The 12,757-nt window shown below is 39.9% G+C and overlaps 1 long non-coding RNA gene across 2 annotated transcripts in view; it reads right to left on the bottom strand.

The window, feature by feature from the left end:
- Positions 1-1,988: 1,988 nt before the first annotated feature.
- Positions 1,989-12,757, bottom strand: part of LOC306806239 — a 63,652-nt gene continuing 52,883 nt past the window's right edge. For both annotated transcript variants that reach the window (XR_013775429.1, XR_013775430.1), the window contains exon 3: positions 1,989-2,189. This is a non-coding gene — a long non-coding RNA (uncharacterized lncRNA). The remainder of the gene's footprint in view (positions 2,190-12,757) is intronic.

Raw genomic sequence — 12,757 nt, 5'->3', positions numbered from 1 at the left:
TGCTCGTTCAGCTTGGGCCAGCAGACATAGAAATGCAGATATATAGAGATATATATGATATATGGATAGAGATATATGTGTTTGTATGTGTTTATACATATATTCATACATACACACACACATATACATATATTTATATGTATGTATGTCTATTACACCACAGGGAGCTCTTTGGTGCAGTTTGTCACATCCAAATAAACACCTCCAGGGCACAATCCCCTGACTGGTGACAAATGAAAAGCTCCTGCTAAAGAAAGCAAACCTGGATCCTAACCTCCACCTTCAAGGATAAATCTGTGTGATCACTATAAGATTGAGGCTTTCTCACCAGACCTGCTTTGATAAAAGTGGTAACTCAACACATTTTTCAAAGAGCAGACTTTTTGATACAGTCCTTCACCACTTTCTTTTTATTATAAAACATGCGTATGCATACCATGTACCATGAATGGGAAAACCCTCTGGTGCGGGTTACCAGACACATAAGAAATCCTAAAGAAGTGAAATCAGATAACTAAACCTAAATTACCAAGAAGCAAAATACTAAAGATAAATGTGACTAAAGCCAGGCCTAGCACACTGGAGACAGCTATTGTGCCTCCAGCTCAGTTCATCCTGCTTCCAGGAGGAATAACAACCATGCAGGAAATAACAGCTGAATTCTAGCCCAGGAGCAAACCTGCAGCATGATGACATTCTAGCCATCAGCTTTTGTTCATTTCTGTCAGCCCTACAGCCCTCTCAGACTTTTTTGTTGGCATTTAACCACTTCCTTTTATTGCTGTTTTCATAATAAGGAAAAGTTTGGATTGCTGACACAGTCCAGAGCAGTTTCTCTGAATTTAGCACATCAATGTAAATAACTTTTTGTTGTTCATTATTTACAGAGCAAATTTTACTCCAAGTGCCACAAAGTCAACCTAGGTTTTGCTTGTCAGCATGCCACAGTCAGGTTTCTGAGGATCATCAACACCTACCACAGAGCAGACTTAAAATTTATTACACACATATCAATAGTAGTTCCTGAATATTTGAAACATTAAAGAACATATTGAAGCCTGGGGATTTTGTTTGTTGATTTGGGGGGGTTAAACTTATTGGATTGTGAGGGTTGTTTGTTTGGTGTTTTTTAAGACAGTGTATCACTTATTTTAATTGCAAAGGGCATGTGGCAAATTTTCCATTAATAATTTTCATAGATACCAATGTCAGTAAAAGATTATTCCAAGATGAGTAGGGTGGTTATTTTGGCAAATAGTATGCTGCAAAAAATAGTTTTTAACTGCAAACTCAATTTAGTAAATTTTTCCAACTGTAAAAAAGGGAATACAAAATAAACCATTTAGGCTTTTTGTTTCAAATGACCTTTCTAACAAAAAAAAAAATTTAAAGGGCAAGGTAATAGGAAGATGGAATGAAACATTTAGTTTCATGACAAATTAAATGTTTCAAGTTAACCCAGAAATATTTCCAGGCCAGAAACCAAACAGAAATGTCCTGTAGTTCCATAAAACTTACAAATAATACCAAAATAGGTATGGGTTATAAATATTAATTAATTTCTAAAATGTGACACCATACTATCCCACATCCATTATCTTGATTTACAAACTGTAAATCTGCATTTGTGTTCTATCCAGACTGTAATTTGGCTCAAGTCTAAGGCAACTTTCCATTGAAGTATTTGAAAAACTTATTATAGCATAACACAAAAATAAAAGAGTCAAACCTGAGTTTCAGAAAAATATTTTTAAAGCAGAATAAGACTAATTGTTTATGATGAACCTAAATGATAATTCTGACTGGTTTGTTACTGCTTTACTCTGGACTATTAGTGAGAAGTGTTACTACTACCAGCTACTCACAAAGCAAAATACTCCTAATATTTAGTCCCAGAAGCTATCATTGCACTTGGAAAAACTGTATGGAGGGGTATAAAACAACATCAAATCCAGTCAAAACCTACGTGCTGCTGTCCAATACAAAGAGATGAAAAATGCTGAGAATCTTTGAGGGAAAGTACCAAGCTGTCAGTAGTAGCTGCAGGAAGGACCCTGAAGCAAGAGAGGGACTGATTGGAGGCACAGGATAGAACATGGACAGCTGGGAGGTGAAACACAGGAGGAAACATCTGGCCTTGTGCCTCTGAGAGGGAAGCCTTTATTTCACAATATTGAAGAAGCACTCTCCTATCATAACAAAGAAAGAATTAAAGAAAGAACACATATAAAGGGCTCTAGTTTAGCAATACCTAGCTAAATTAGAGCCATAGAAACAAGGGTTTCACCTGCAGTCTTCCATCTAAAAAATTTTCAGATCCCTGTCATGTTTATCCAAACCTACCCTAATGCTCATGCAGAGTTGCTGTGATACTCAGTTCCACATCAGGAGGGAGCAGAGGCTCCTCATTTCATGCCTTTCCTAGCTACATCCAAAGCAGTTGTGTTGGATGCTCCTTGCTGGAAACAACAGCCATTTTGTCAGAAAAAAAAACTTCATTCTCCAAAATAAATTGTAAAACACAGTAGTGAACACATTTGTTGCCACTGGATGGTTGCTGAAGACATTTGCAAGAAACTCTGTGCCCTAACACAACAATCTGATTTCACCCCTGAAAAGTTCATTAGATATAAGAAAAGCAAAATTTAACTGGTTTAGTCTCTTCCATGAGACAAGTCCATAATAGTTCTGCTGCCTGGGAATGAGGAGACCAAGAAAAACAAACCATAGGTAGCCTGGAAACTGTGGAGCCTCAGGGGACCTGCTGAGGTGGAGTGTTATCTGACAAGGCAGCAGGAGAGCTCAGGGGCTGGAAGCACATACCAAAAAAGATGGGAAACCATTGAACTGGATTCTAGGCACCCACTGAGAGTGTGAAGTAATGGGAACCTCAGAAGGTTATCGAGCTAGGAACACCAAACAGCAGTAAAACAGAGCTATGGCAACAGAGCCCAGGGGCTGACTGGGGCCTCACCAGGAATGTCACACTGGACAACACACACAGTCCAACGGAGCAGCAGCTTTGTCCAAAATGAGTTATTGCACACAAGGGGCTAGAATGACTCTGCAGGTTCTGCCAGTGAATTCCAGGCTCACAGTTTCATCCCCATTTCTTAGGACCTGTCTACATTGTGCATTTGGCCTGAAGTCTGTGCTCAGGGGTTTTGGCCTGGCCAGTCTCCTGACTGCTGCTAGAGTCCAAACTAGCACACAACCAGCACACCATCCTGCTGAGAGAAGGTAACTGGGAGCCCAGAGGCAGAGAAGGGAAACTTCTTAAGCCATTTGTCTGCTGAGTTTGGAGCCCAAGAGCATGAGTGCTCCTCAGGATGAGGCAGCCCAAAGCCCTGTGGCCCATGGCAGGGCACAGGGAGTGCTTTCCTTCCACTGCCCTGGAGCTGAGAGGCACTGGGGAGCTGGGCTGTGCCACTCTCAGCTGCTGCTTTCTGTTATTAGCACAGACTCCTGTGTTGACATTGCATCAAAGCATCTGAGCACACCTCAAGTCCAGGAAAGCTGGATCTCTGCTTCTCAGAAGAGAAACCTCAGTGTCACTGCCCCGGCTGAGGTCAATGGCACTGTTTATTTAACAGTGTGGATGGTTGGTAAATGGCGACATAAACATTGATTCAGGCCCAAGTCAAACACAGAATGCAAACCTGGCCTGAGTGGGGCCCAGCTTACCAGTTATTTTACTCTGCCAAGAAAGCAGAGCAGAAATTACAGAGGGATGAACTGACAGTAGAAAAGCACAGCTAAACAAAAGGACTTGTCTACAACACACCATTACTGCCATAATGGAGGTAGTACTGAGGCAACCTACAAAAACTCCTCAAATCATCAAACACTGGTTGGGTGCAGAGATACCATTCATGTTGGATATAGCAGAGCTGGATTTGCATTGACTGCTTCCACAAACTGTTTAATAAGGAATAGTACCAGCAGCAAAACTGCAGATCTTACAGTCTTCCAAAACAAACCTCTCCAGCTTCTTGCTTCATTTGTCTTTCACCTTTTGATGTGCTACCAAACAACTTAGCAGGCAAGAATGTTCCCAATAAAAAAAAGAACAATAATTAAATGTTGGAAGAATACTGATACAAAGTAAACGTCAGCTTAGCAATTATATCCATTAAAAAAACCTGAAAAAAACCCACACAACAACATCAAAACCAGAACTGCAAGGAATATACTATTACAAAAGGGGGTTGATAAGCAACCTGTGCATTTGATCCTTGTCAAAATGAAACTTATTTCAGTCTTTAAAGGTTGTGATGAACTGTGTGTTGGGTACTGGTGAAGAATAACGCAGTGAATAACAGTAAAATAACAATCCAATTCCAGAAAATTGTTATGTTTGTACAAGATTAATGAATAGAAAAAAGGCAAAAGTCATCAAGTAAGTTATTTTTCAGAAATTATTCACTCAACTCTAACAATAATAATTAATTACAAAATTAGCAGGCATGTGACAATAGACTGATTAGTTTATAGTGTGTCTACCCTGAAATACAATTAATTAAGAAAAGACAAGTAGCTGAATTGCATAATGAAATTAGATCTTGTCTTTTAATTGTAAGTAATTGTATCATCACCTGTCTGTCCAACCAGTATCTAAGACAATCACTGGCCTGCAAAAAAAGAGACAACACTTTGGCTAAAAAGGGTATAGAAAATAGAAATCCTTATCAAAAGAAATATACATTAAATCCACAAACAGTGCATGTTAGACTCTATTATCTTAGAGGTCTTTTCCAACAGAAACAATTCTAGAACTCCATGGCTTCTTCAATGGCCCCAGTGACTGTTACAGACATTATGGATCGATAGCATTTTAAAAATAAGAACAAAAATCCTATAGCTGAGGCCAGCAATTGTGTTTAGAATTTCTACCCCCAGAGCAGACTGCAAGGAAGGATGATAGCTAGAAGACCTGGTTGAAATTTGGTCAGCTGATACTAGCCAATGTGCCATTTATCATGCCTCACACCTGCTGAGTTGATTAACAAAACAAGTTATACCATGATGGTTTCTCTTGACAGGTTGGCCCTGTTTGAGACTGATATCTACTCAGTGGACACTCTCCACAAATGAGGGACAAAGAGAAAAAGCAAACAGTACCGTGACATCATAACTACTAAAATCAGGCTCCTACAAACTCTGGAAGATTTTTCAGAGTTTGGGGCATTTATAAAGTACTCCTTCCATGTAGACACCAATGCCAAATAACATATGAACTCAGCATGTAGCCTTCTGCATTGGTAGAAAACATACAGAACAGAATTATGGGATTTCCTTTATATATACTCCTCTCATTTATTACCCAAAATTTTGAGAGAATAATGTCTTTCTGATAACTCATACCTGTGAAACTGAAATTAACCAAAGTACAATCATGCAAGCCATATTTCTCTAGGAAATCAGATGACAAAGTGTCTTGATTCACCTGCTTTGAAATTCTCACCCCATTCGTGTCAGGCTTCTCAGCTCATTCCTGACAACATAGGCATAGGAATATTCACCTCAAAACCAGGGGCGTGGGGTTTTGATCACATCACAAACTCAGAATATTCAGAGTTTCATTAATGCCAATAAAAACACAGCACTGTGAAACAAAGCAAATATTTGAAATGACAGCACTAAAAACTCCTGTACCAAAATATCCCAATATATTTCTGGATTGGTGCCATTCCTACATTGCAAATTCACAACTATTTTAGATTTGTGCCTTTTTTTCTTCGAGGCTATCAACTCAATAGTTTTGCTTAGGGATTTGTTCATTTTTATTTTTTTTAAATGTATTTTCCTTTATACAAGTGTTGGCTATCTCAGTTTTGCTTACACATTCAGTGCTCAGATGATTTGCTCCGATGGTGCCGGTAATCTGTGAAACTGAAATACGTGACAGAAAAGCTCATGCAGAAGCCATTCAGAAATAAATCTGAGAATTGGAACCAAGGCAAGGAATGATGACATGTTTGCATCTATGCTGCATAAACACAGAAAGCTTTGGTGGTCTTTAGTTCATCAGCACCCACACGTACAAATGTGGGAAACAGTTTATAGCCTAACCTCACCCATTTGCCCCAGAAGCTTCTATAGATCAAAGGGGATCCAAAGTTAGGAAGCAGAAAGATAAAAGATATTGGGATTTTCTACAGCTGCACTAGAACAGCTGGTGCAATGAGCTACTATGTCTCAAATTATCATAGAAAATAAATTACTGTCACCTTTTCTGTGTTTACAGAGGGAGGAGGATGGCGAATAAAGTCAAACTTAATCAAAGAAATTTTCATTAGTAAAAACAGACATTCAAAAATATAAAAAGCTTAAAGAGTTGGCTTTCTGGAAAGCCATGGCCTTCAAAATCACCACACTTCTGAAATGAGATCACACTGAAATAATACCTGCATACCTGTTTAGAGGGTGTGATTTACACCTTAAACACCATTAAAATGAGAAACTGGGCACATGGCAATGATCAACAGACATCAATGAAATAGTGCAGGTCACTTTTCTGTTCAAATTAACAGTCTTGTGATAAACATGTAGGAGATAGTGTGCACTCTATCAATAGTATGTGATGATGAGGATCCTCCTTTGATAAATGCATGAACTGTGATATTTGTGTATTTCTATCACAACTTTAAGTCTTTGTCTTGTAAAGAAAAGTACCATCACTAATATCACTGGCAGATAAGCTTTTACTTGCATGGAAGAAGAGAGATGGAGAGAGAGTGATAAATATGAAGGCTGGCATACTTGAGATTGTTTCAGTAGTGTAAATTGCTTTCTAACTATTTAAGCACAACAGTTACATGCTCACTGTTGTATTCAACTTATAAGTCCCATCCATTTACTGATGTAAAAATTAAAGACGTGTAACTTCTCCTCCATCTTTATTTGCTTACACACATTCAAATACAACTTCAAGACTCAAAACCCTAAGTGCTTAAGAAAGAAAGGATTATGATGATATTGGCTGAATCCTAACTCACTGAAAACCCCTTCTGTCATGATCCATTAATTGCAGCACTGAAGATACGGATTACTGGCTGCACTGTACACTGTGCTAAAGGTAAATAAACATTATCTACAAAGGAAGGCACAAGCTTTTTGAGATTCAGATAAGTGAAATATGAAAGATCAGGAATATGAAAGCAATCAGTCTGTTTTAGCAAGGTGTTATTTTTACTTAGAGTGAATGTTTTTTAAATAAGCCAGTTACAGTAAGCACATAATGTTACAATGGGTCTGGAGTGTCTGGGACCACGGACATTCATGGCCTGGGTACTAAAGTGGATTGTACCCCACAGTACAAGCTTCCCTCTTGCCATGCACAGCTGTTGCTGCCTTTGGCTGGCTGGAAAGGAATTCCTTGCCACAAGCAAAGCAATGTCTTTAGCAGCTGAAATTCTAGATTCTAGTTCTAGAATTTATCATTCCTGCTGAGGTAACATTCTATATGCGTACATTTCTTTTGGTGATTTTTTTCCTGCAGAAAGGATCTTAGCAAATCTAAATTATTTCCTGTGCTGTGTAATGAGCATGTTCATATTATTCCATCAAGAGTACTGTCTCCTACTTGCTAAAGGATCCATACACCTGGTATATATTTTTTGTAATGATATTTTCTACAGTTTGCCATATGAGCAGTTGTCAGTTTGGAGTAAAATCTGTTTCCTGCAAAATTTTCTGTTCTGCTCCACATCTCACTTGTTTAGGAACCTGATTTGTTATGGGTAGACTCCTCGAGGATATGCACTATGCTTCTTGTTAATTTATTTTTCAGCAAGTGTAATAAAATTTTTTTGAATACATGAAAAAGTCAAATGGGGCCAAGTTGTTCAATGGTTTACACTGGCATCATTCTGCCAGGCTTAACAGAATAGTGATGATTTAAACCAGCTGTTTATTTAGTCCATAAAAGAACTGAACAGCAGGTAAAAGTATTAATTACTCTTTGTGAAAAAGTTCAGGAGCTCAAATTCTGCCCTTTAAAGCCAATAAAATGGAAGGCCTACTTTAGGTACATTTTATGAATAATGACTTAGCTGACTGGGGTAGTACTTGCACCATTGTGGATGGTCACAAAGCCGTATTATTCCCAGAAAAGGAAACCAGTACAATATCACAGCCTCTCTATGTCTCAAGAGATGCAAGGAGCACACTAGGGTAAGCAGCCTCTAGTTTGGTGGAATCTCCACATTTCAATTAATGGTTTAAATGGTGCTTTTTTTGTATTCTGCAAATAATTTTCTGCATTTTTGTGCAAAAAATGCTCGTATTTATTTTGGAGCAACAGATCTCCCTCTTCCTATATAAGTACACAAAATATCTGGAGGAGAGTCATTATTTCTCTCTGACCTAAGGAGTATGAAGCAGGAGAGTTCTGAAAAGAAGGGAGGAAAGAGACTGCTGATCCTCAACCTCCCTGTACCAAAATAGGTTTGACCCTGCTGGACAGAGCAGCTGAGCCAACACACTTTGAACCCTCTTGGGATCCAATTTCACAGTTTGCAGCACAGGGCAAGGCCTCCATCCAGCACAGATTTACATGGGTAAAACTAAACAGGTGATCTCCTTACTACCACTTTCCTCTCTTGCCTCTGGAGCTTGCAGCAGCTGTGCAGTTTGTTCCCCCTCACATGTGTGCAATGAGGATGCATTGCAATTAGAGGGGTAACTGATTGCAGGGGGGGATTTACAGATGCACTGTGATTTGTGCAGAGCCTTCAGTTTGCTGGATTTTTAGCAGGCAGCTGAGCTGGGCTCTTGCACATCACCAGTATTTTGCTTCTGTCAAAGTGGAAGCACCAGACAAGTTTCTGGTACCTGGCAGCAGCAGAGCTCAATGTGGTGGCACAGCAGAGCAGTGAGTGTCAGAGATGCTTCTGAACATCAGACAGAAAAGAGTCATGCACCTCCCTGATGCCCTGGAACTAGCATGGAGATTGGAAAATTGCATTTTTTGGTCTAGAAACTTAAATGTGTTCAAATGGATGCATTCCCTTCAAGCTAATGGAAACTTAGGCCCTGACCTTGTGACACAATCCCCAACAAACCAGAAGTGACCTAGCCACTATGTCACACTTACTCCACCTGAGCCAATTTGCATCTTATCCCAAAAAGAATTCGCACCCATCTATTTTTCCTGGCAAGCAGGCATCTTTACCACCAGGCTTAAGGATTTGTTGTGTCTCTTCCACCTCCTTCTCCCGAAGCTGCTGTGCAAGCATTTCCACCCACCACTCAGACTAAATTAGAGACATCATGCTCTGTGACAGAGAGGCAAAGCATCCTGCTGTGGTCCCAAAAGCTTTGATTCAATCTCTGCTAAAGGTTTTTTCACCTGAAAGGCTAATCCCAGTTGATACCTGGTTATTACAGGTGACCACAAATCATTGCTCTGGGTTGTGTTAGCTGGGATGTGCCACCTGTTCTAGGGTGGCTCTTTGAAGAAAACCCCACTTGAAGCTGATCCTAACCCCTACATGGTGGTTACAGACCTTTTTTAATTCTTCTGTGGAGTTTTGTCCTTAGGGAGCTACATATTGTCTAAAACATCTGTATTGCTGAGTTTATTGTCCAGTCAATTGAAAATGCTGCCTCTTGTTCCAGAGAATAACTTGGATTCAGACAGAAGGCTTCATGGGTCTATGATACTCAGGGGATGAGCTAAGCAAAGAATAAACCATTTTTTCTGAAACTGGTGAGGTAGATGCTGTTCACATGTTTCTGTGTCTCTCATGAAGAGCTACATATCTGCATTTGTTAGTTCTTCATGGAAAGACGTGGGCTGCTTGCAGGGGAGTCTCTTCATACCATCACACTGCTGATACAGACACATCACTGTAACAGCTATGAAGTCAGGGCTCTATCTATCTACAGCAGAAAATTTACATCAGCTCCATTAAGTGCTGCTCAGTAGTCTCTGCAGATAGAATGATCATCAGCAGTTGCTGCTGGACACACAGGAAGGTTCATGCCCTTATAGATCTATTAAAGCCAAACACAAGTACCAGCAGTCAGTTGAACCCAGCAGACTGCAGATGCTTCTTGGAAAAAAAAAAAACCCTTCAAGGCACTCTGCAGTGATGGCTACTTGCTACAGAAATGAACCTGTATGTGCATGGTGCTCATATATTAAGCTGCAGGAACATGTCCTCATATTCCAGAAAAGTCTGACAATCGTGTCTCAGCCTGAAAACCTCTTAGAAACACTGATGGAAATTACTTTCCATCATCAAAAAAGTATTCACACCTCAGCAAGAAGCCAAATGAGGACACTGTTTTGGGAGTGTCCCAGACACTGAACTATTGTTTTTAATCCTCTTACTTAAATACGCACAAGCACAGAAATCTCCTAAGGTGCTTAGTGCTGTATTTGACAGAAACAATCCAAGCCTGTGCAGAGGTAAGGGAAAGGAACTGAGCAGACATGCCTGCAGTCATGAGCAGGGAAAGTTCATGGCCTGGTCAGCAGACTGCAGGCACAGAGCAGACCAGCACAGGGTCACAGGCATCCTGCTTTCTGACAGGAGGGCTGGACATGCTTCAGAAGGCTCATACACAGCCCAGATTCCAGATCCCCCGGGGTACTGGGGTCTTGTGTGCAGTGCTGGGTTGGCCTTTGCAGCAAACCCACTCAAGGGGGACAGTGTGGAAGGAGATCATCCTATGAAGTAGATTCTAAACTAACAGGAAGCTGTCTTTTATTCCTTCATTCTGTTTCTCAAAAGGGTTGTCTGAACTCAGCAGAATTTCTGTTTGTAGTCTGTGCTATACAAAAGCAGCTGGATTCACCCAATACATCACTGTTTTCCAGAGCAACATAAACAGCAGCCTAAACAAGGACAAAAAGCACAGCTCTGTACCTCTGGCTCCTTCTCTCCCATTCTTTTCCTTTTCTTGCCTCTCTTGTTCTCCTTTTATCTTTCACACTTATTCTTTGCCCATTACTTTTTTCCTCCTTCTTGCAATTTCACCTCCACTGACATCTGTAGTTCCTCTTCCCAAACAGTGCTACTCAAGAACAGTTTATGCACACTACAGAGCTGTGTAGTTAATGCCACATAAATTGGAGGCTCTTAGGTGGTAGAATCTGCTTGCACTTGCACTAAAATAGCAGTCAGGAGTACTGAGATATAATGAGAAGAAAAAGTGAGACAAAACCTGTCTGCAAGACTTCCGATAATAAATACAGTTTGTTTGTTGGGTTTGGATTTTGGTTTAGGTTTGGGTTTCTTTTTTGCAGGGAAGGGCTGGGCTTAATATTGGTGAAAGCAAGTGAATACACATTCATAAGAACCTACAGAAAAGTAACTACACAATATTGTAAAATCTTGGGGAGGGAGGGTGGGACTGGCTTGTTTTAATATCAGATTTCTTTTTCCCTAGGTCAAAACATCAGAAACACAGAAGTACATACAACTAGGCACCATGAATATTTGTGCAACTTCAAAAAATGTCAGAAATGGGGAGAAAATAAGTTGTGTGTGACAAGACCTAGAAAATCTGTTTGTTCCAGGTAGCTACTCCTTCTCAGCCATCAGCTCTGCTGTTAAAACAAACATCAAAGGTCTGAAATTCCACAATGACTTTTGATGTCTGCACAAGTTCAGTAGTTAAAGTTGAAGACTTGTCACATGAGGAGTTTATGCCAATTATAAAGCATAAAAAAGAAATCACACACATGCAGGCATATGTTCATTATTAAAACAACAAGTCCACCAACTCTCCTTCTCCATTGAATGCTTGGCCTATTTTATGAGAAAATAAAAATGAAAAATAGCTCTAGTTTTCAAGGTAAAATACTTGAAAGAAATAAATAAATGTCAGTAGCTTTCCCTTTTCTGGACTCCTTTTTCTACTGAACTGTGCTGGTACATTCTTCAGCTTAACCCTTACATGCCCTTGTAATTTTTCTATAATGGATACCTCTTCCCTGTTTCAATACAGGAGCCTGGATTGCTACTTTTTACACCGTTGCCCAATAGACAGGTTGGTTCCCAATGTCACCCAACAGCATAAATTAATTTTCCCTATTCATTTGAAAAAATAAATTAGATTACAGGTTATCCAAATTATGCCTATCATGCTTCCTTTAGTTACCCTTTAACACTGCCAACACTTCACAAAGCTGTATTTATCCTCAAAAAACAGACACCATTTTGGTGCAAACTGGCATAGCTTTTTAAAAATAATTTTCCAAATTTTTTCACAAGTAAAAGCTATAATATCTTAAAGTTTTGGGGTACATTAGTGAGAGTGAGAACAGATAATCTACAAAGCAAAACCACAAACTGCATCAAGCCAAATTGCTTCACTTCCCAGTCAGCTAATGGGGCAAGGAGGGGAAAGCTGCTTACCTGAAATGATTTTAATAGAGTTGTTATTAACATCAAGAGAAAATTTCCAAAACTCTGTAACAATTTGGTATCCAAATCTCATTGTCTTTGCACTTGGTAAATTTTTTGGTGAGACAGCTTATGTGGAAGAGGGGTGTATGAACACCTCACAGAAAGGTTGTGACATCTTCCCAAGACAGGCAGATCCCTGTTGGAAGCACAGCTGTGTTTGCTTCCACTGAGCCTGATTCACTGCTGCAAACCCACCTTCCCAGACCCTGCCCTGGACAACAACCTTGCCACAATGACAGCCAGAGCAAACCAGCAGGACACTGCTTGGAAACCCCCAAACCACCGCTGACATGTTCACAGCTTCCTGATTTCCTGCCATCATTTTGGAGCCTGAC

This window comes from Erithacus rubecula, assembly GCF_903797595.1.
Source record: "Erithacus rubecula genome assembly, chromosome: 11".
NCBI classification, from domain to species: domain Eukaryota; kingdom Metazoa; phylum Chordata; class Aves; order Passeriformes; family Muscicapidae; genus Erithacus; species Erithacus rubecula.
The sequence above is the reverse complement of the archived record's forward strand: the minus strand, read 5'-3'. Positions and strand labels throughout refer to the sequence as shown.